Genomic DNA, 23,839 nt, shown 5'->3' on the forward strand with positions numbered 1-23,839 from the left:
CGGGGGAGGGTCAGAGAGAGAGGGAGACACAGAATCGGAAGCAGGCTCCAGGCTCTGAGCGGTCAGCACGGAGCCCAACGTGGGGCTCGAACCCACGGACCGCGAGATCGTGACCTGAGCCGAAGTCGGCCGCTTAACCGACTGAGCCACCCAGGCACCCCATCCATGACCTTAACAATTTTAAGGAGTCCTGGTCAGAATTTTGTTAAACTGTCCCTCTAGTTGGGTTTATCTGATGTTTTTCTTATGACTGGGCAGAAGTTACGGGTTTGAGGGAAGAATACCTCCGAGGCAGAGTGCCCTTCTCGTCACATGATCTCAGGAGGCACATCATGTCCACGTGACTTAGTCCTGGTGATTTAACTTTGACTGTATGGTTAAGCTGGTGCCTGCTAGGCTTTCCCACCGTGAAGTTACTATTTTCCCCCTTTCCTTTTTTTGTTTTTTTTTTTTTAAGATTTTTAAAATTTAAATTAAAAAATTTTTAAGTTTATTTAGAGAGAGAGAGAGTATACAAGCAGGGGGAAGGGGCAGCGGGAGAGAGAGAGAGAATCTCAAGCAGGCTCCACACTGTCGGCGCAGAGCCCAATGCAGGGCTCGAACTCCCGAACCGTGAGATCGTGACCTGAGCCCAAATCAAGAGTCAGACGCTTAACTGACTGAGCCACCCAGGCGCCCTGATTTTTATTTTCTCTATTTTAATGTTAATTTATTTTGAGAGAGAGAGTGTGAAAGGGGCAAGGGCAGAGAGAGAGGGAGACAGAGGATCAGAAGCAGGCTCCGTGCTGATAGCAGAGAGCCCGATGTGGGGCCCGAACCCACAAACCGTGAGATCGTGACCTGAGCCTGAAGTTAAATGCTTAACCAACTGAGCCACCCAGGCGCCCTGATTTTATTTTTTTCAGTAATCTCTATACCCAACATGGGGCTGGAACCCCAACCCCGAAATTAAGAGCCACACACTCTACGGACTAAGCCAGGCAGGCACCCCTGTTTTCCCTTTCCATACTCTGTTCTTTGGAAGCAAGTGCAACCCACACTCAAGGCATGTTCCCGATTCCTGGTGGATATATCTACATGTATTATTTGGGGTTCTTCTGTAAGGAAGATTTGTTCCTTTTCCCTACTTATGTAATCAGTCATTTATTATAAAGGCATGTACCTATGCTTTTATTCATCTTTCCTTTGAGTTATAATTAAATACTAAGCTATGTATTTTATTGTTCGAATTGTTCCAACTTTGGCCATTGGGAGCTTTTTGGGCTAGGCTCCTGTGTCTGTTTGACACCCCCTTTTCCTCTTGTTTCTCGAGCACTGCCTTACTTCCTGGCACTATGAGATGCTCCGGGATCACCTTGTATTTACCTGCCTGAGTGCTAGAATCAGCCATTTCTCTAAGGAGTATAGTGTCTTCTATTGGAGAGTGGTATTTAGAAATCAAGATCTAGGCACTGCGTGTGCTCATTGCTATTGGGATGTCACTGCTTCTAGGCCCTCCCATTGGACAGAGGTAGGAAATCTATCTATCTATCTATCATCTATCTATCATCTGTCATCTCTCTCTCTCTCTATCATCTATCTATATCATGTGATTTTAAGTAAGACGCTTAATAACTCTAAGGCTCTGTTACCACATCTTCAAAATGGGGGTGGTGATAGTAATGCCTACTTCATGGAGTCTCTGTGACTCGACACGGTGCCTGGTCCATAAGAAGTTGCCAAAAATGATGGCTTCTATTGTGTCAGAGCTGCATAACCAGAGCGTGGGGGGCCTTTGTGAGACGATCAGGCCTCCGTCCTTAAAGATTTAAGGAACTCCAGGAATGGGATTCCTGCATTGAGTAAGGACCAAAGGGCCTCTCTGCTTCTTCCAGTGCTGAATCTGCACTGGGAGAGCCAAGTTGGCACCAGACTGGCAAAGCGGAGGAAACAAATTCTCCTCATTCAACTTGCCCTGGCATATCTGGATTCTGGCTGACACCCAAGTCTGTGCTAGGCTGCTGGGGGCTGGGGTTGGGGGGTGGCGGCTGGCTTTGGGGCCATGCTGCCAGGCAGGGAGGCGAGGGCTGCACAAGACCCCACCAGGCCCACTTCTCTCGTTTGCCACCTACCCAGGAGGTAGATCCAGGCAAGGCATCTTGACGTAGCCCCTCTCTCCGTGGTATGTGCCTCTGCGTGGTAGGCCTGGCCTCGGTATCTGGCCTTGGCCAAAGACCTCGGGCCCTGCCCCTGCTTGCCGTGGGAGAGGGAGGAAGTTGGGATGGGTCTGGCAGGACAGATGGGGGCGGGCATGTCTGGGGTAGGGGTTTTGGCCCCTGAGGCTGTCTGCTCGGCCAGTGTCCAAGCCGCGTACCTTTGGGAGCCAATCTCAAGGCTTCCCGGAACCCCCTTCCCACCCAGGGGTCCATAAGAAGCCACCCAGGGCTGACCCCTTCTCTACAGTGACCGAGGGGATCCTGCTTTCCTCTGCCACTCCCGATAGATCCCAGGCTCCAAACTACTGTTTCAAAGATTTTATCCTCAAAGGAAACTGTTGAGAATAAAATTTATTCAATTGCTCATTTACAGGGCACGCTGAGGTTTCAGGGTTAACCAGGAGCCAAAGCTTCAGTCCCAGCAGGCACTAACCTTTGGGGCAGCAGCATGAAGGCCCACATCATGGAGATGGCCTCTTGTGTCTTTGTTGATTCTCTTCCCCCTTCTCTCCCTTCCTTTCCTTTCTTTCCTTCCCTTTCCTTTCCCTTCCTTCCTTCCTTCCTTCCTTCCTTCCTTCCTTCCTTCCTCTCTGTCTCTCTGTCTCTCCTTTCCAGTCCCCTTCACTCTCCTCTCTCATCTGTGTCTTCCATGGACGGGGGACAGGGGGCACAGAGGCATCCACTCTCTGTAAGAGATGAGACAGACAAGAGACCGGACACAATGCAGGGGGAGGCTTCCAGACAGACTCAAGAGTTGGTAAAAGTGGGGGCAGCAGGACCTCCCCTAAACTGTCGGCAGGGTACGAACTGACACAATACTTTGGACAATAGTTTGGCTGCATCTGCGAAGGCTGAGTACATGCCTACCCAGTGATCCGGCAAATCCACTCCTTTCTTTGGGTATGTACCCAACAGAAATGTGTACGCGTATGCCCCGAAAGACACGAGCTAGAAGGTTCATAGCAGTCCTGTTCATTAATGACCAAAATGTGAGAAATGACCCAAAGGCTCACCAGTGGCAAAAGGGATAAAGTGTGGCCTATTCCCAAGGGAAACCCTGCAGAGTAATGAGAAGAAACCATCTGCAAGTCTGTGCCAGGACATAATCTGGACACAACGCGAGAAAAGCCGGACGCAAAGAGGACTCCTCAGATGGTTGTATTCGCGTAAAGTGCAAAAGCAGGCAGAACTCACTGAGGGTGTAGAGGTCAGGGTGGGGCTGTCCCCCTGGTGGGGGAGGAGTCTGAGGATGCCCCTTACACAGGCTGCTCATTTGGGGGGACAGCTCATTGAGCTGCACACGTAAGGTCTGTGTCCCTGATGCCTCGGGGTGAAACTTCAACAGAAGCTTTACCCTGGTAGAGAAACCCTAGGGCTCTGGGTGGGTGAAAACAGCAGCAGCCAGCTCTCACAGGAGATCGGGATGGGCTTCCTGGAGGCAGGGCCCTCCAAGCTACATCTTGAGGGCTTCCGTGCAGATGTTTGGAATAGGATACGGCAGAGCAGAGACCCAGGATTTGCCCTCCTCTGGGAACTAGCAGTTTACAAAAGGTCTTTTCCAGTCAGGAAGAAAGAAGGAGTCTGTGGCTCAAGTCCCGGATCTGACCTTGACCTTGGCCTCCTCCTGCTCTGCTTCCAGCTGGGAGGGCCCAAGGACCCTCACTCCAATATTTGATCTGGGCTTTGATGGAGAGTTGCCTTCCGATTCCAACAGTTTAGCTGTGAGCCAGAACCATCTGGGGGGGAATGACCCTTTTTGCCGATGAAGGAAGTTTGGTAAGAAAAGCCTATGGGACGTGGAGGTTCATCATGGGGACAGCAGCAGCGACGGGGCCTGTACCTGACACTTTCTGAGCACCGGCTGTGAGCCTGGGACCAGACGCTTTGCCATCAGTGACTCCAAGGATTTCCTCAACCACCTGTTCTGCAGGGCAGTGGGAGGGCGGGAGGAGGCGCTCTGTAAACTGTCAAGTGCAGCGCCCTTGGACAAGGCCTAGAACCCTTCCATAACCAATCAGCGGGTCGGGCAGCCCCATGTGCACGGTGGGGGGAGTTTGGGACCGGGGGATGGTGTTGAAACTGAACCCTGAATGATGCCACCGATGGGCCTGTTATTAGAGCAATGAGAGAATGCCAAGTATTTAATGACCACTTAGGCCCTGATATAAGGACTGTATGTCCATCTCCATATTCAGCGGGTATTGTTGAACCCATTTCACAGATTAGAACACGGACATTCAGAGAGAAAGGCAGTGTGTGCGTCCACACACTGGAGCCCCGTACAGGCTTGCCGCCCTGGCCATTTTCCAAGCTCGTTCCAACCTCAGGGCTTTTGCCCAGACCGTTCCCTCTTCCTGGGGCGTTCTCGGTCCCTTCCTCGGGTCTGGCTCCTTCTTGTTGTCCCGGCCGTGACCCAAACGCTACCTCTTCTGGAGAACCTCCCTGATCACTCTCAAATATGTGGCCTCCCCACCTTCCCTCCTGCCACTCTGGGATTTCTCGTTTATTCAGTTATTGACTTGCTCATTGTCACCTCCCTGTCGGACCAGGAGCTCCGTGGGGCAGGGACCTTGGCTTTGGCCTCAGGGCGGAATGCAGTGCCTGGCTCAGAGGGGAGGCTCAGCAAATGTTTCTAGAGGGGTCTGAGGGGATTTGAACCCAGCCCCACACGACTCCCGAGTATGAGCCTTCACGCTCTGCTTCTCGGGTCCCATGCAGGCCGATGAGCCACACGATGCCAGCGGGGCAGGGGGTGGGCCTGGGCGGCCTCAGGCTGTGGGTGAGGCTGCCCCACCTGGGCTGAGGCTGTCCTGGGCACCAGGAGACCAGCTTGGCCACTCTTGGCGCCCTGACCTGGGGTTGAACCTGGGCTCAGCTCTCACTTCCTGTCCTCGAGGGACCCTTCCCCATTCCAGGGCTCCTCTCTCCAGGTCTCAAGTGTCCTCCCCAAACCGTGTATCCGACACTCCTTGGGGGGGGGGGGGGAAGAGCAGAAGGAAAGGGGCTGAGCCACCAGCAGGAGGGACTCTCTGAGACGGTAGAGAACTTCTCGAGTGTGGGAACTGCGACGACTGGGCGGGTAGAGGAGGCGGAGTTATGGAATCTCCTGAGCAGCATGGAGAACAGGATGAACAGTCATCTGCTTGGGCGGGGTGCAGGGGGGTGGACGGGGTGACCTTTGGAAGCCACTCTCAAGCCCCTGGCTCATGAGCTGTCCTGAGGGCTGGGGACCTGGTTGGGAAGGAGGGGCGGGGGCAGCTGCTGGGCCTTGTGGGAGAAGGTGGAGAAAGAGGCTGACGGGGGCAGAGGCTGGGCCAGCTTTTTCAGACGAGGCCATAAGGATACGGGGGATGCTGAGGTGCTTTCTGGTTTGCAAAGAAGGGTGTGGGGCGCGAGTGCTGGGACTGGAGTCAGCCCAACCTGGCCCTGAGTCCTGCTTTACCACTTACAAGCCACGAGGCTCTAGGCAAGTGACTTCCCCTTTCTGAGAGCCTCAATCCCCTCATCTGGGAAACGGGAATAATAGTGCAGAGCAAAGGAGGGGACGCTTCAAAAGAGGACTTTGCAAAAAAACATTATTCAAAAGGGAGGCGATGTTCGGCCGACTGGGCCAGTGTCCTGATCACAATGGCGCTATTATCGTTCTCGGGGCAACCTGTGCACCTGGCGTCGGGTCACTGAATCCTTATACAACAGCCCTGTGCTGTCACCCATTCTAGAGAGGAGACCTCTGAGGCTCAGGGAGGTGACTGGACTTGTCCAAGGTCACATAGCCAGTTGGAACCTGACTCGGGACTGAAATCCCCATCTGATTTCGGTCCAGTATCCTGCAGCCTGTGATTGGCGGAGAAGGCACTTTACAAACTGTAACGCGGTGAATATCCTCATCACCGTTTCCTTTTTTATGGTAATTGCTGTTTGTTACCTGCTTTCCCCTAGTGGACGCAGCGTCCTCCTCAGTCCCGCCACCGGGAGGCAGCAGAGCCCCGGGCTGGGACGCGGGGGTCCCGAGGGCGGTGCCCTGCCTACTCCTCCCGGCAGTTAGGGATGGGCCCACCTGAGGCTCCGCTGTGGGGGTGGGAGGGGAGGTTAGGGACGCGGGGCGGGCAGGGGTCAAGAGAGGGCACAGTCTCCGGAAAGTAGGAGCACGTGCCCAGTCCCGGTCTCAACTCTGAGAGGAAGAGGTCTGACGCGTAAGATGGCGGTTGGTTGTGCCTCCCCCTCCAAGAAGCCCCCAGTGCTGACTCCAGGGCTGGGTCCGGGCCGCCTCCTTCCCTGACAGCGACGCCTCCCGGGCATCAGCTGATCGCAGGGCCCGTCGCGGGCTCCCTGCTCCCGCTGGACAGTCGGCACCTTGAGGGCAGGGCTCTGATGCCTTCAGGGATCCGGGCACAGACGGGGTCACTGTGGGCTGCTTCAGGTTTATTGACTACACGTGTGGAGGTGTGTCCGCGCTGGGTCCAGAGTCCCTTCCCTCTGAGACTGCCCCGAAGGCACTGGAGGGCAGGGGAGGATTCCTCAGACTGAAAGATGCTTATCCCCAAAGGCTCTGGAGACTGTGATGTCCCAGGCTTTATGCCGAATTCTTGGCTACATAATGGGACAATAAAAATCCCTACCACCGGGTAGTAAATGTTGTTTGCCACTCCGTCAGCATCAATTTCCTCCTTTAACCCCTGTAACAGCCCTCTGAGCGGGTTCTATTCGTAGCATCCAGACTCTACAAAGGAGGAAAGGAAGGCTCAGAGAGGGGAAGTGACTTGCCTGAGGTCACACAGCAAATGAGAGGCAGAGCTTCTTTGAGCCCCGGCCCACGGGAAGCAGAGCCTACTCCCTGAAGCCCTTTCCTATAACCACCGCCTCCTTCCCAGCTCTGCAGCATTTCCTGGCTCGTGAAGCCTGTGCTTGTCCACCAGCCGCAGTTCTCAAGGCATCTCTGGGGGAGCGATGATGTTGAGATGCCCACAGCCTCTCTCTGCTCCGGGCCGGGCTTCAGCCCCTCTGCCTGGCCCCCCTGATGCCTCTTCCCTCCCTCTGTTTGCTCGTGCCCTGCTTGGGTGTGGGGATAATGCAGTTTGCAGTGGCCCATCCCCTGATCCTGTTATCCCCTATAAGGCGTGACAAATGCTTCGACTGGCCCTGCCTGCCCCTGCCCCAGACCCTCGTCTAGACTCCAGGTGAAGTGTTATGCCCCGCTCGGCGGTGGGATGCCTCAGACCTCATCCCTTTGTTTGGTGCCCCTTAAGCTGTGCCCCGTGGCAGAATGGCCCTGACATTCTCCAAAGAAAGAGGACACCAAATGATGTGACATCAACCTTGCTTTAACACCTGTCTACGCCTGCCCCTTTCAGGGTGGGGCGAAACAAGGCGCCGTAGAGGGCAGGTGTGGACGTGCCCTGGGACGCTGTACTGCTTGGCTGAGGTAGCGGCCAGCAGCACTGGTCACTCAAGGCCCTGGGGCACCCTGGACTCGGCCCCCACCACAGCCAGCTCTGACGGCTGGATCCAGTGGCTTTGCGGGCCCGAGGAGGCCGGCCAGAGCGCCTGGGGGGGGGGGGGGTGGCGGCAAATACACGCTGCATGCTGGTGAGGGAGCGGCAGCAGGACAGGGTGCCCACACCCCCTCTCTTTCCCAAACAGGTGCCTCCCTTCTGCGCTCCCCCACTGCGTCTGCAGTCTTCCAGGAAGAGGCCGATATAATCGCTGAGTTGGCTGATGGAGGCTGGTATCACCCTGGCGGCTCTACAGGATGAGCCTGCTGCTTCCAGGGCCCAGAAGGGCCTGCCCAAGAGCCCGGACCTGGCCGGGCTCCCGTTACCCGCCCTGTACTATTGTTCCTGCCGGGCACCTGGCCCTGCCCCTCGCACTCTCCTCCTCTCCCGCCCCACCCTCTGGCCCAAACATCACCTCATGCCCAGACCCAGCCCCTCTCCAGTTCCCCAGATGCCAGCCTTGCTCATCCCTGGGGCAGGATGGGGTGCCAGGACCCCCGGCAGTTGCCCACTCCCCACCCTCCACACACACACACCTCAAGCTTCATCAATGCCAGGTGCCCCGGTCTTGGTACAGGTTTGATTTCCAAAACCAGGTGTCTTGGCTGTGTGGCCTCGGGCAAGTCCCTTTACGTCTCTGAGCCTCGATTCCCATGCAAAGTGTCGTGCCCCCTGTGCCGTGCTGTTAAACCATAGAAAGTGCCGGGCGGGGTACCCGGCACGCTGGAGGTGTTCAGGAAATGTGTTTCCGACTCTTCCCCAGCATGACCTGTTCTCCCGGGGCCTGTGGGAAAGAAGGAAGCTGTGGAATCTTCAGCTCGCCCATCTAACAGTAATCAGCATGCAATCATCATGCTCAACATGCAGCCCGAATTGTTCACTTGTGAAATGGGTTCCAGCCTCGAAGCTCTCCCGTCAGCCGGCTCTGGGCTCCCGGCTCCGGGGGCGGCTGGCTCGAGTACCGGGGTCCGGGGCTCTGGGCGGGAACGGGGTCTGAGATGTAGGAGGGGAGTAGGCAACGCCAGGGGGTGGGGGGGGCACGGGCTGGAGGGGGGGGGTTGGGATTTGGAAGAATCCGGCCTGCCAAAGGGGGAGTGGACCAGGCTGCCCTGTGGAGGCCCGGGAAGCCTGGCCCCCCTCTGGGGCAGCTCCAGGGGCGAGCCCCTGGCCCAGAAGCCCGTGCTGGAGGCTTTAGCGCCCACATCCTGGTTCCGGTGGTGGTAGCACATCACCCCTGCTCCAGACAGGGGTCTGTTTTTCTTCTTGCTTGTTTTGGGTTGGGGGCGGGGGGAATGCAGGCAAGCAGTGTGACAGATACCCTCCAGGACTGGCAAAAGGGGCGCTGGGAAGGCAGAGAGGAGAGGGCCTGGGCTTGGGGAGGGCTCGGGAATGACCGGTAAAGAGGGAGGGGCGTGTGAGCGCGGGGTGGATCCACGAGGGAATGAATCGGTGAGTGTGTAAGCGAGTGAATGAGCGAGTGAGTAAGCTAGGGCCCAAGTCGTATTAGCAAACACTTATGCAGCACTCGCTGCCTGCCTGACGTTGTACAAAGCGCTTTACTTGTCTGAACTCAGTCTTCACCGGAACTTGATGATGTAGACAGTATTATTACTTCCGTTTCGTGGAGCAGGGACCCCCACCCCCACCCCAGGCACCCCAGGAGAAGTTAAGTCAGTCGCTCAAAGTCACACAGCTGGTATGCGACTGGGTTGGGACTTGAACCCACGCAGGCTGGCTCGAGTCTCTGGGTACTAAGTGGGTGCCTAGCCCCAGGGCTATACAGGAAGTTGGTAGCTGAGGGGTGGAAAGACGGATTTTGCGTCTGGACCTTGAGGCTTCAGGCTTCACGGCATTCATTCATTCATTCGTTCGTTCCAGGTGTCTGCTCGTTACTTGCTCACTCATCCACTCACTGAATGCTGGCCTTGGGAGAAGGAGGGGTGAGATTAGTAAGATTCTGTTCTGCCCTGGCGGAATTTGTCCGTCAGGGCTTGGCTTCAGTGCCACCGCTTCCAGGAAGCCTTCCCTAACTTCCTCTGCGGAGGGCTCACAGGCTCCTGGGCTTCCCTCAGTACTATCTGCTTCCTTCCCTAGCTGGGCGGTGCTTTTGTCTCTGAATTCTTGGCATGCCCCGGGTGCTCAATAAAGGCTCCATGAGCAAAATGTGGCCACTGAGCCTCCTCCTGGGGCCTCCCTGCTCTCTGCCGCCTCCTCTTGTCACTCCAGCCAGGAGGCTCCAGTGTCTGGGTAGAGCCCATGGGGTCCCTGTAACTCCCCAAGGCCTCCCCATCAACTGGCGGCCACTGTCAGCAGGGCTGGGACTCGCCTCTGCCCTGGGAGGGAGGGAACTGGGCCCGCCCTGGCTCAGCAACCCACAGCAGCCTCTTCCTCCGTTGGCTAAATGTTTGTTTTCAAATTCCTGAGGCCTGCGTCACCCCCACCCCTGTCCCTACTGGTCCCTGGCCGGCTGGGCTGCCGTTGCTTCCTTCCTTGCTTGACCAGGGTGGGGTGCTAGGCCAAGTCTCTCCTGCTGCCCGCCAGCTAGGGCCAGAGCCCTGAGTGGGCTGACATCGGTGAGATCAGAGACAGCGCCCTCCCCAGCCCCCCTGCGTAGACTCTTTTCTCTGCGGGGAACAGTGGTAAGGGATCTCAGCCATAGCCAGGACTGGTTATCTTCTGGGCGGGGTTGGCTGGGTTGGGGAAGCCCTGAGCTGGGCACTGCCACCACCCCCCCCCCCCCCCGCCCCCAGCAGGCCTGGTCCCGGCCTGGGAGCCCAGCAGAGGGCAGACCTAAGTCCAACTCACCACAGCAGGGCGAGTGGGTCTCAAACCGGAACTATTACCCGTGGGAATCACCCGGGACGCGGGCAAACACGCAGCCTCCTGGGCCCCGTCCTCTGAGCCTCCCCGGTGAGTCTGGCGCGGGAGGCCCACACGGCTGGATTTCAGCTGGCTTAGGCAAGCAAACTTGGCCTCTTCCGGCAGATCTAGCACTCAGCTGCCCTGCAACTGGCCTCCTAGAGCTCCGCTGTCCAGTTCCGGAGGCACCGGCCACAGGTGCCTATTTAAATTTAAATTAATTGAAATGAAATGAAAGCCGGTTCCTCAGGGGCATTAGCCGCATTTCAGGTGCCCAGCAGCCACTTGTGGCCGGTGGCCATCGCGCGGCCCAGAGCAGATGTGGAACGTTGCCATCCGGCCATCAGTCCGTCCGCAGAACGTTCCCTTGGACAGCACCGTTCTAGAATGTCAGCTCCGTGAAGGCAGAGATAACTGCTTTATTCCCGCTGTCCACAGGCTCCAGTTCGGTGCCTAGGACGTAGCTGGGGATCGATAGATACTTTTTCAATTAATTTTCAAGCCCCGCATCTGGCTCTCTGTTATCAGCACAGAGCCCACTTTGGATCCTCTGTCTGTCTGTCTCTCTCTCTCTCCCCCTCCTATGCTGTCTCTTTCAAAAATACGTAAACACTGGGGCGCCTGGGTGGTTAAGCAGCCAGCTTCAGGTCAGGTCGTGATCTCACAGCTCATGAGTTTGAACCCCGCATCGGGCTCTGTGCTGACAGCTCGGAGCCTGGAGCCTGCTTCGGACTCTGTGTCTCCCTCTGTCGCTGCCCCTCCCCGCCTCACATTCTGTCTCTCTCTTCTTCGAAAATAAATAAACATTAAAAATTATTTTAAATAAATAAACATTAAAAATATATATATGTAAAAAGAAAAAGAGCTTTCTCAACCTCCCAAACTCAGACTCTGGCCCCATGAAACCGTAACTCCTCATCAACAAACAGTTTTGAACAAATGAGCGGCCTTGGCCAAGTCACTTCCCCTGCTCTGGGCTTTAGCTGTGTCATCTACAAAATGGGTATCATACCAGTTTGTCAAAAGGATCAAACGAGATAAAGTGTGTGCTTAGCACAGGCCCTGGCACACAGTAAGTGCTCATCAAATATTAGCTGTTACTGTGTTATTACCCCATCGGGAAGGGGAAGTCGAGTGTCCCACACCTCCCTGCTTTCTGAACTCTGCATTCAAGTAAACAGAAACAGGGACCACTGTGGGTGTGAATCACATGGGTGTGTTTTGTCTCCAGGGTGTGAGCCACTATTGATCCTTTGTGTCCCCAGCCAGGCTGGTTACCCTGATGACCATGTTTGCGTTTCCCAGAGTTCTTTCACCAAAGGCCTCCCTTGCGATCCTGCAACAGCCCCGAGGTGGGGAGAGGTTAGAAGGGAACCTTATAGACGATGTCAGTGTGCAGATGGGAAGGCTGAGGCCCAAGGTTAACACCGGAAGTCGGTGGCAGAGTCAGGATTCCGAGCAGAAATCTTTCCAAACTACCCTCTGACTGGCACACGGGAGTCATTGGCTGAGTGGATGGATGGATGCTGTTGGGCTGATGAACCTTTCTTTTTAAAATTTTTTTGTTAATGTTTACTGATTTTTGAGAGAGAGAGGGAGAGCGCGCGCACGAGCAGGGGAGGGGCAGAGAGAGAAGGAGACACAGAATCAGAAGCGGGAGCCAGGCTCTGAGCTGTCAGCACAGAGCCTGTTGCGGGGCTCGAACTCACGGACCATAAGATCATGACCTAAGAAGAAGTCGGCCACTCAACCGACTAAGCCACCAAGCACCCCACAGGCTGATGAGTTTTTCGGTTGTTGTTTTTTTTTTTTTTTTTTTTTTTTACAGCTGAAGGGACAGGCTCAGGGAGGTTAAGTGAGGAGCTTGGTAAATATTTATGGAATTGATCACACGGTGCCAGAGGTTAGGGCGAGCTGGCCAGGCGCTCTGAACCCTGTAGTACCTTTAATCCCTGCCCCAAGGGACAGCCGGGACAGTCTTCTTGCCCAGGATGGGATGTTATTATGGTGGAGTAGAGAGAGAAGCTAGCTGTTGGCATCGCGAGAGAAGGAAGGAATTTCTTTGGCTTTGGCGTCAGCCTCAGATCTGTGACAGATCTGGAGACGAGGGTGCGGTCTTGCAAAGCTCGGCAACTTTCTAAGCTAGGGACCCTTCTAGAGACACTGTCTCTAAAAGCTGTGGCTGGCCTCCAGTCAGTGGTGAGCTGGTAAATGTTTCAGCACCGGCTGTCTGAAAGGAAGAAACAAAGCAAACCAGCAAACAAAAAAACCACAAAATCTTGGTTTGCGTCAGTTGCCAATTGCCGTGGTGTAAATACTTACACTTGCAGCTAAGTTCAAAGCGCCAATGAAATCGGGCTTGCAAAATCCATGAGCCTTTAACAGCCCCCTCTCTCTGAGCCAGTAGGAGCTAGGTCTGTGTAACTCAGGCAAGACTCTTCCTCACTCTGTGCCTCAGTTCCCTCATCTGTAAAGTGAGTCATTTCCATGTTCCAGCCCAGAAGTGAGGAGATCAGCAAGGCAAAGGGGACACCTTTGAGCCTCTGGCTGGCTCATGTTGGCGGGGACCCAGAGGGCAGAAAGGAGCATCAGCTGGGGGGACTGGCACCGCACCCCCTTCCCACCCGGGGCTCCTGGGCAGCCCGATCTTCCTCCCTGGCCCCAGGCTCAAGGAGTCCAGAGTGGCCCAGTGGAGGTGACCATGTAGCCCCCCCTGTCCCGCCCGGCCCTGCGGGCCACTTTCAGAAGTGGGCAGAGGGAGGGCAGAGCAGCCCAGTGGTGATGACAGAGTTTGCTCAAATCTGGAAAGACAGGCTTACCCGCCCCTGTCTGGCTAATCCCCCTCATGTACCCTGGCTTACCTCCTGGCACCATGGAGAGGGGAGAAATTCCCCTCTGCCACCCAGGCAGCTCCTCCTGTTCCTACCTGAGCTCTGGCAGGACGCTGGGCACCCAAAGGGGCACAACTTTGACGAGGGGGTGCCAGGTCACGGGGACGGTCCCACTCCGCATCTCTCCTCTTGCTTGTGGCATCGAAGGCATTTGCAGCCAGGGACTAGTGAGCCTGGAAGTTAAGGGGAGGTGGTCATGTTGAGAAGGGTCCGTTGAGAGGGAAGACTGCATTGCTGAACAGGTGTTCCAGAACTTTCTTTCCGTGAAAAGAGATGAGAACACAATAAAATATTAGGGCAAGACGATGCCTAGTGAAAACGAGCCTTCTGCTACAAAGACGGGGAAACTGAGGCCAGTGAGGGAAAAGGTCATGTCCACAGTCACACAAGGACTGAGAGGCTGAGCTGGAGCCCAGGCCCGGTCCCTGGATGTTCAGTCTCTCTTCTTTGCTACCCGGTGAGTGGCAGAGGGGCCAGAAGGTGGGGACCCAGTCACAGGCTGTCCTGGAGCGAAAGAGCGACCAGCCAAGGCCTGCCGTTTCCCAGGGGGTGCTGGTGACCGCTCCGGGGAGATCTGTCACCCCCTAGGAAGCAGACCCCCCCCCCCTTCTGGAACTCCTAGGGCCTGAGAAGTGCGGTGACTATGAGTCCGGGGTGGGTCGCTCCCCTTCCCGACTTGGGGGCGATGCTGCCCGCGAGCGGGGAGCTAGGCCTGCCCGACTCTGCTCCCATTTTCTCCCTGATGCCTTGGGCCAGTCACAGTCCCTCCTGGCACCAGCCTCTCTGGCTGCAAAATGGGAGGTTTGGACCAGATCACCGGTTGACAACTCAGCTGCAGAATTATTTTCAAATGCCTGGTACAGAAAATGGACACATGAAGGGGCAGGTCTGGGAGAAGCTGGCGCTTAGGAAGGAAAACAGGAGGGTCGAGGATTTGGATTCCCTGGAACGGACCCTCAGACCTCCCTGGGCAGAATTCCTGCATGGGACCACAGAACCCACGGGGAGCTTCATCCGCAGGGTGGGGTGGGATCCCAGGAGCCTGGGTCATACCCTGAGGGAGGAAGTCAGGTGCTAGTCCAGTCTCCCGGAAACCTGGAGAGAAAGAGATAGAGAGAGATAGAGACGTCAAGAGATAGAAAGACAAAGACAGAGAGATAGAGACAGAGACAGAGAAGTCAAGAGATAGAAAGACAAAGGGGGAGACAGGGCAAACCAACAAAAAAAAAAAAAAAAAAAAACAGAAAAGGAGGCACACAAAAAAAGAGAAATATTTGAGAATGAAATGGAGGGAGAAGGAGAGGGAGAGAGGGAGAGGGGGAGAAGGAGAGACACATGTTTCCACTCAAAGTTCTTGTTTAAAATAAAACCGAACCAACAATCTCAGCGGCTGACGGTTGGCCGGAGCCCAGGCCCCAGGCAGAGTGTGACCACGGGCCTCCTGGCCCCCTGCCTGGAACTCAAATAATGACTGCCTGGGGCCTGATCTCAGCCACCTCCGACAGAGCCTTGTCCCCAGACAGTGGTTCAGGCCTGAGGGTCCCAGGAGAGGCCCCAGAGCCGGAAGAGCCCCCAAGGCCTCTCTCAGATACCACCGAGGGGGATGCCTCTGCCAGAGAGTTTTGGCCATTCCAGGCGGGGAGCAACCAGCCACCAGGAGGCCTGGGGCTGAGGGCCAGAGGGAAGCCTGAGAGGGAACAAGCTCAGATTTTAACCTGGGGCCCGGTCAGCAGGGGTCCAGCACCACCCAGATGCTCAGGGTCCCTCCACCCCTCCTCTCAGTGCCTGTGGCCCCAGGCCCAGGGCACTAGGCTGGGAGTGAGCCATGTGCCATGGGCATTCTGGAGGGCCTTCTGGAAGGAAGAGTAGGCAGGTGGGTGAGTCTAGGGCCTTGTCTCCCAGTACACCTGGCCAGGCTTGCCCAGAGCCCCCTGTCTCTCTCTCTCTCTCTCTCTCTCTCTCTCTCTCTCTCTCTCTCTCACATACACACACACACACACACACACACACACGTATATTATGCACTCAGAGCCAAGACTTGATCTGGCCTAAACCCCATGTACCTGGGCAAGAATAAAAGTACTTTAATAGCAGCTTGTATTTGTAGGGCACCTGCTGGGCCCTGGGCCCTTCCAAGCCCTGAAGGCATCGTCTTAGTGAATCCTCAGGCCCCACAAGGCCTGGAGCCATTATAATGCTCTCTTTACAGATCGTGAAACTCAGGCTCAGGGGAGTTAATACACTTACCCAAGCGTCACCAGTAAGACGCGGGATTTGAACCGAGGTTTGCTCACCTATGCAGTCCCATGCCCTGAGGTAGGAGGAACTTCTGGGGTGTGGGGCCAATCCCCCCGCATCCCAGGGCCCGCAGAGGGGGCACAGTCCACACCCTCAGGCCCAGACTCCTGTCCCTTCCGGAGCTGAGAGAGGCAGGTCTGAGAACAGCTGATCCCCTGGGTTTTGTTCTTGGCACAAAGGAGTCCGGATCCAGGCTTAGTGGTGAATGGCGAGGGGCCCGAGGGGCCCGCAGCCCCCTCCCGCGGGCCGGCCTGGCAGGCTCTGCGCCTGCCGCTTCCCCAGAGCCCCTGAGCCCTCAGCTTCCTATTCAGAACCCCGGCTCAGCCCCAACAGGAGTATCAAAGGCCGGCAGATCTAGGGGGATTACAGGAGGCAGTGGGAGGCTGGGGGAGCTGGGCTGGAGGCAGCCCCAGGGGCTCCCTACTATGTGTCGGGCACTTCCTGGTCTTGGGTACTCCTCACGGCCACAGGCAATGTGGGTGACGACGGGAAAAGGAAGGCTAGAGAAGGGAAGGGACTGGTCCAAGGTCACACAGCAAGGCCGAGGCAGAACCAGGGTGTGAATCCAGGTAACCTGGCTCCCAGTCAGGGCTTTCTTCATGAAACAAGGCTCCTCTGTGCCCAAGACACCCCTGTCCCGTGGCCTCTTCCAAAGACAGAGAAAGGGACAACGGCAGACAGAGAGGACAACGAGACCCTGGCTGGCAGGGGCAGACACAGGAGAGAGAGGGTGTCCTGTGGGAAGCCCCTTCCCCTGACCACCCGAGGGGGGCACTGGGGGCCCTGGGCCAGTGAGAGCAGTGGGGTCTGGGGACTCAGACTTGCCCAGGAGAGAAGGGAATGGGGGTCTCGCTAGTGAGGGCTCTGGGTGGGAGTAGAGGGTTAGGGGGAACAGTACGCTGGGCCGTTGGTCCCCAGAGTGTGGCCCTACTGTGTGGCCTCAGGGAGGAACAAATCCCTTTCTGGGCCTCAGTCTCTCTCTAGGCCCCCAGACTCAGAAGACCTCCCTCGTTCTGTCATGGGGACGCAGGCTTGGTAACTGAGGGTCTTTTCCCTGAATCTTTGCAGTGGGGCTGGCTGGTGCTAAGCTCTGGACCGGCATTCTTTCCACCAGTCCCCCTGGCAATGCCATCAGGAGGCTGCCGCTATGTCTCCCCCACCTGACAGATGAGGAAACTGAGGCTCAGAGAGGCCTTGTCCAAGGTCATCCGGCTTGTAAAGATTTCAGAGCCTCGCGACCTTACTCCCACCCTCTCTCCTCAGGATGCCGGGCCCTGGCTGTGGGCTGGGCCCCCAGCGTGCGGTCCCCTCCCTCCTGGTGCCAAGGTGGCAGGGGAAGGTGCCCACCTGCCTCCCCACCCCAGCTGCAGGCGTGGAGCCACGGCACCCCCGGGGAATGCCGCTGCATTCCTGTGGTGGGGGTGTGGCCGCCCCGGGCGCTGTTTGCCCCGGGCTGGTGCCCGTTGCTAAGCAAGCCCCAGCTCCAGGCGCTGAGTCAGCAGGCCCGGCAGCCCTGTCCCTCCCAGCGAATCACCAGCACGGTGGTGGCTGGAGGGGAGGAGGAAGTTCTACTTCCCTTTGGAGGAGGAGGGGCGGCCTTAGGGTTCACATCTGGGGACACCGGCTAGACATAGTGGGGGGAGTCGGGGTGGAGGTCTGAGGTGTGCCTGGGGGAGGTAAGACACGCCCTTCGAGAAAGTTGGGGAAGTGGGGCTCGGGGCCCCAGTGGGGGTGGGAGGGACTTTAGACTAGAAGGGAGGCAGCGGTGCCGGCCGGCTGCTTCATTCAGGTCCTTATCTCGTATAATAAAAGTGATTCACTATCGATATCCTCCACTGTTCAGATGGGGAAACTGAGGTGCGGCCAGGTCTTTAGTGAATAAAGGGCTCCGACAGGCCTGTGAACCAGACCTGTGCTCAGCACGCCAGGGGCGGGGAGAGACCCTCCAGGCCTGGCTGTATGAGCCTGGGCTAGGCTTTCCCCCTGGGCCTCAGTTTCCCTTCTCTGCTGGCATCAGCCCAGGGTCTCTCCGAGCCCTGAGAAGGAAGAGAAAGTGGAAGGTCCTACAACCTCCTCCTAGATTAGGGATAAGTCACTTCCCCTAGCGGGTCTCACCCTCCGGGCCAGACTTTGATCTGGCGCCTGCCTTCAGATTTCTTTATCTTTATGAGCAGTGCCCCTGGGCACCACCCCACTCGGTCATCTGGTGCAGAAAGGGACAGGTGGAGGGACTGGCACCAGGAGGGGCCCAGGACTCAGAGGGGTCCGGATGCTAACCTCTGCTCCCCTGGGACTTCCTGGTGGGTGGTGGGCACTGGGTGCCAGGATGGGGGAGACAGGGTGGGGCAGGGTGGAGTGTGGGGGTCAGAAAGCTGGGAGTTTCAATGTCTGGTTTTGGTGGTTTTTGATAAGAGAAGGACTGGGAGGTGACAGGGCTGGGGAAAAATGTCCCACCCCCAGCCTGCCTGGCAGCTTTGTCCCACTGTCCTGGAGCCTCTGTCAGTCTTGGGGGGAGGCGACTGGAACAGAAGACAATGGTTTTGGGGGGTTGGGGCTGAAAGGGGCAGTGTCTGTGATACTTCCTTGGAGAGGAGCACCCCCCATCCAGGCCGATGGGGGAAGGCTCTGCCTCTGTCCTGGGACTCTCTCTACTCGGATCAGAGGCATCCACTCTATACCTGGAAAAGCCCCCCAGTCTGCTGGAGGAGTTCCTGCCCTTTCCCCTGGGGGGTTCACAGTCTGAGGACAGAGGCAGGCAGGGCTGCTAACTTGCAGGACTGTTGAGAGTCCAGCTCCTGTACCTGCTGGGCCTCATCAGGCCAATCTGAAGGTGAGGAAGGCAAGGCAGGGCCCAGAGACACATACCTTCACCCCCACAGGGATCAGCCTAGGGTCAGGGCCTGGCTGGGGAGGGGGGGGGGGGGTCTCTGTCAAACTGGCCCCAAGGCACGTTTTCAGGCTGTGACATGAGGTGAATCCCGTACACAAAACAATTATTACTGCTTGCTCCTCTGGGCCTGGCGAGACAGGGAGGCTCTATTACAGGGTTGGAACAGCAGGTAGCCCTCCCACCCCACCCCACGCTGCCTGCCCCCCACATACGCCCAGGCACAGACACACACACACCTGCACACACATGCAGACACACAGTTTAGTTGTAGGAGCAAGTCCCCCTCCCCCCCCCCCCCAAGCCTTGGTTTCCAGGGCTGTTCTGGGGATCCTAATAGCCAGCATTCCTGGATATGCAGTATCTGCAGAAGCCAGCACCTCCCTCCCCCACCCCATGCCCTTGCACTGGGACAGGATAGACAGACACGGGCACACACGCATTCCTACACACTCACCTGGGCACTTACCTATGCCCACGCAGCCCTGCTCAGAACCCCCCACGCCCTCTCATGCAGTGTGCCCACACATCCCATCTGGAAGATCACACCGCGGCTCGTACACGCGGATATGAACTTGGGGGCCAGGGCAGGGTTCCCAGGACCCCAGAGAGAGCTCTCACTATCCACCATCAACAGCATTCCGTTTCTAGGGCGGACCCCAAGTCAGCCCAGCCCCAGGCGAGGTCCGCAGGCCCTTTCCCTGGCACCCAGGGAAATGCCAATTTGGCAGCGGGGACCTAAGTGCCCGAGACATCCGCTGGGACAAACTGTGCACGTCCGTCTACAGACCTTCAAAGCCGCGGTGTTCCGCTCAGCCCAACCCCAAGCAAGTCTGTGGTCTCCCTCCTGCCCTTGTCAGTTGGCAAGTCCCAGGTGCAACCTTCCCCTTCCACAGACGGGGAAACTGAGACCAGAAGGAGGACGGAGTTTTCTAGTTGTGAGACCTTAGGCAGACGTCTGCCAGCCTCAGTTTTCTCGTCTGCCTCCCCTCCAGGGTCGGTGTGAGGACAAACGATGAGGAATGAGAAGCGGTAGCCCGGTGCCTGGCGCCGAGATAAAGCTCGCTAACGCCCACTGTGATTATTATTAATTATTACTGTTATGAGGCCGCCAGGTCAGGTGTAGTGGCTGAAGGCTTTCTGGAGGAGGCGACTTTTAAGGGCGGGGTGATGGGGAGGAGGAACCAGCAAACTGTCGGCAAGACGGCGCACGGGAGCGCCGGTCGCCCACCGCGCGCCCCCAGAAGCCCCGGTCCCCCGCCGCCGTCCCCGGGGCCGCCTCTGTCTCCATGGCGACGGGGGCTGCCCCTCCCCGGGCTCGACCCCGTTTAGGAGGCGCAGGGGCGGTTTCTCGCAGCGGGGAAGGGGCTGGGCCCTCCCCCCCGGCCCCCCCCCCCCCCCCCCCGGCCGTAAAGTGCTCGCGGCGACCCTCCAAGGAGGACACCTGCGGGGCGGAAGCGGGGGCGGGCGGGGCGCGAGACGGCGGCCGCCCCCTTCCCCCCACCCCCAGGCGCCCCCCGCCGCGGGCCTGCGGGTCGGCGGGCCCCGTTCCGGGCAGGTGGGAAGCCCGCGCGGCAGAGACCCGAGCCCCCGCCCCCTCCCGCCCGCCTGTCCCGCGCGCCGGCGCCTCTGCCCGCCCCCAATTCCCCACCCCCCCACCCCCCCACCCCCCCACCCCTCCACCCAGCGCCTCTCCCTGGCCACGTGGCCAGCTCCCGCGGGCCTTCTCCGCGCTCTCCCGCCGGCTGGGCCCCGCTCTGCGCGTCTCCGAGTTCGTCCCTCAGTAGCGGCGACAGCGGTGGGGGGCGGGGGGGGGGGGTGGCTGTAGGGCGGTGGACGGCCCAGGGACTTGCCGGGCGCGGGGGTGGCGGGGGGCTGGGCCCCTCACCTTGGGGCCCAGGTCAGGCCCCTCCTGCTCAGCGATCGGGAGAAGGATAGAGGCCGGGTACTTCTTTCAAATTAGGTACTTATTTCTGAATAGCTCACTGATGCCTAAGGGGCCGACTTCACACAATACACAGGAAGGACCCACAGTCACACAGCCGCCCCTTCGCGCCCCCGGCCCCCAGCAAGGTTCCCAGTTCCTCTGCTCACTCTCTCACACACACTGGCAGGAGCACAGGCTCCTCAAGGCAGGGCTGTGTCCAGGTCTCTGGGCCCCTCAGGATTCAGCACAAATGCGTGTCCCAGGTCACAGAGGTGGCGACACAAGTGAGCACGTGTGTCCAGATGCACGCACACCCCCTACGCAGGGCTGGCTGAGGGGCACCTCAGCGGCCCCAGCCAGGGAATATGTGACCGGTGGCAAGCGTGGACGAGTGGCTGTGGCGTGATGGATGGGATGGCAGACAGATGGATGGATGGGCTGATGGACAGACGGACAGACAGGCAGCAGCTGCCGAGAGGTGACTACCTGGCTGGACAAGACTGTCTGGGAAGTGATGGATGGGGCCGGGCCCATGGGGAAAAGAAGGATGGATAGATGGACAGACTGACAGATGAGGGAGACAGATGAGGGGGTGGAGGAAGGCTGGGTGAGGCAGGGGGTGAGTGATGAGAGACCCTGCTGAGAGAGGGGACAGGGTCTTGCTGGGGAGGTTGTGACAGAGATGAGGCACAGGACGGGGTTACTGCCGGGCTGGCTATAGACGGCAGGACAGACAGATGGACTCGTGGATGGGTGGGTGGGTAGATGGGGAGGGGAGTCAGGAAGGAGTGACCAGGGCCTCACCGGGACTGGTTGATGGAAATGGATAGACAGATGGAGGGAGACAGGATAGGGAGGAGGGGCAGGGGTGCCGTGGGATAGGAGCCTCTGTCTGCCCTGCAGTGATCCCTACAGAGACCTGTGTGCCTGGACAGGCGTGTGCGTGCGTGCGTGTGTGTGTGTTCGCACACCTAGACACACAAATGAGTCTGGTGCTGAGGCTGTGGTTGTGTTCACAGCACTTCCTAGTGTGTGTGTAGACTGTGAGGGCTCAGACCTGATGCTGGGCGTGGGAATAAGGGCCTGCAGTGTGGGGTTCCTCCCTTCCCTTTGGGGCTGGATGGGATCCTGGGGGGGTTATCCCCCGGGAGCACGGCCAGAAGGGGACCAGAGGCAGGTTTCTCAGTGAATTGGGCCTTGTGCTGTCATCCGTGCCTTCAGGAGGGGGAAGGGGCTGGGGTCAGACTTGGAGGTTCTCAGAAAACAAGCAGAACAGCTCCCCTGCCCTCCCTCCCTTCCTCCTCAGAGCCTACACCAGGCCAGCTGCCAAACTGTCAGGATGCGGGAAGGGGGGTGGCGGCACCTGGCAGGTACTGTGCCAGCCCCGGCCCCCAAATATGGTGTCAGTGATAAAAATAATCACAGCTGACATTTACGGAGGACTTGCCATATGCCAGGCACCGTGCCAAGAGTTTTTCACACTTTCATGGCTCCCCTGACAAGGTGGGTATTACAATATTTTTATCCCCACTTGACCAAGGAGAAAACAGAAGCTCCGAGAGGTGAGGCTTCTCATCCAGGGCTCACGATAAGTGTGACCGTGGGAAGCCAGACGCGTGCCCTCAGCTCCTCACCACCCACGGCACAGAGGACCCTGGTTGTCAGGCTGGATCATCACAACTCACAACAGGGAGGAGACCAGGGTGGAGAAAAGACCAGAGTGATCTCCAAAGGCCATGCTTAGCTGAGTAGCGCTGGGGCCATGGGGCATGTGGGAATCTGGGGGGGAATCCGGGACTCAGAGAAGGCCCCCACCTTCTGCAGCAGTGGGAATCCGCCCCCCTCCCACTAGTCCTGTTGGCCCCTTGACTCCCGGATTCATCCTGGGCCTCTGGCTGTGGCTGAGCCCTGTGGCGTGTGGTAGCTTGTGCCCCCCTTGACACACCTCTGAGAGGAGGGGCCGCTGCTCTCCCCATGGTGCACCTGTACCAGTGAGGAATAGTCAGGGAAAGAGAGAAGTAAATGGCCCAGATCACACTGAGGGAGTTCTCTTACCACTGTGGTAGCAAGTATAAATATTAATAAAGGGGGGGGGGCTCATTTGAAATGGAATTGGCAGGGTGCCTGGGTGACTCAGGCGTCTGACTCTTGATTTCGGCTCAGGTCATGATCTCAGGGTCGCAAGATCAAGCCCCGCGTCAGGCTCTGCCCTGAGCATGCAGCCTGCTTGAGGTTCTCTCTCCCTCTGCCCCTCCCCTGCTCACACACGCACTGTCTCTCCTTCTCTCTCTCTCTTTCTAATTATTAAAAATAAAATAAAATAAATTTAAAAAAAATAAAAATAAAATGGAGCCGGGAAGCCCAAAGGGGGAGCCTTTGTGCACTATGACTCTACCTCCCCATGGCAGCCACAGACCCGGACAGGAAGAGATACGCCTTGCAAATGGGCACCACTTCACGCTCCAGCAAGAGGGAAGATTTCCTTTCCTGCTCAGCAACTCAGCCAATGAGAAGCCGTCACCACCCTGAACCCTTGATTTCCTCCAGTGGATTTTGTTCAGGACAACCTCTCCCAACTTCCTCCTTTTTCTCGACAAAGTAACATTCCTCTCCTTTGCTTGTTAAGCTTGCCTCTGGCTTGCTTTTCCTGAATTGCGATTCTTTACTATTCCTGAATAAACCCATTTTGCTGGTGAGATAACTGGCTGTTTTATTTTTAAGATTGACAGAAGCCACCACGTGTTTTGCCCATTTGCTCAACAAAGTTCAAAGTTGGGGGGTGGTGAGCCATGAACAAAACAGGCAGCAACCTGGGGGTCCTTACACGGATCTTGCATGCTAATGGGGCAGACAACAGACAATATGTAGAGTGTGGGGCGGGAAAGTGCCATAGAGAAAAATGCAGCAAAGAAAGGAGATAGGGAGTCTAGGTATGGCTTAGGGTGTTGCCATTTTACTAGAATGGTCAGGCAATTGACCACAATGAGCTGAACTTCAAGCAGCCCCCAAGGAGGTGAGGGAGGGAGGGTGGGTGGGAGGGAGAGTGCCAGGCAGAGGGAAGGTAAGTGCAAAGGCCCTGAGGCAGGCCTGCCATTCTCCATCTTTCAAATTCTCTTGTTGCAAAGGTTGATGAGGCACCTTCCACCCCATCTGACAGCCTTTGGAGGCAGAAGGCCTGGGTTCTAGTCTTCATGCTGTCTCTGGGACCTCCAGCAAGATCCTTCCCCTATGTGGGCCTCAATTTTGTAAAATACAGAGGTTGGACTTTATCTGCCAAGATTCCCTTTCAT

General features: G+C 57.4%; 1 long non-coding RNA gene across 2 annotated transcripts; it reads right to left on the reverse strand.

The window, feature by feature from the left end:
* Positions 1 to 12,420: 12,420 nt before the first annotated feature.
* LOC132670781 (uncharacterized) lies at positions 12,421 to 19,776 on the reverse strand. Of its 2 annotated transcripts, none has more exons than XR_014138028.1 (4): positions 19,413 to 19,776; positions 13,473 to 13,610; positions 12,869 to 13,089; positions 12,421 to 12,776 (listed from the first exon to the last, which is right to left on the reverse strand). It is a non-coding gene; the product is annotated as an uncharacterized LOC132670781 (long non-coding RNA). The 2 variants fall into 2 exon arrangements; XR_009606907.3 differs by having other exon boundaries at positions 12,869 to 13,093.
* Between the last annotated feature and the right edge of the window lie 4,063 nt (positions 19,777 to 23,839).

This window comes from Panthera onca, chromosome C1, assembly GCF_046562875.1.
Source record: "Panthera onca isolate mPanOnc1 chromosome C1, mPanOnc1 haplotype 2, whole genome shotgun sequence".
Classification (NCBI taxonomy): Eukaryota; Metazoa; Chordata; class Mammalia; order Carnivora; family Felidae; genus Panthera; species Panthera onca.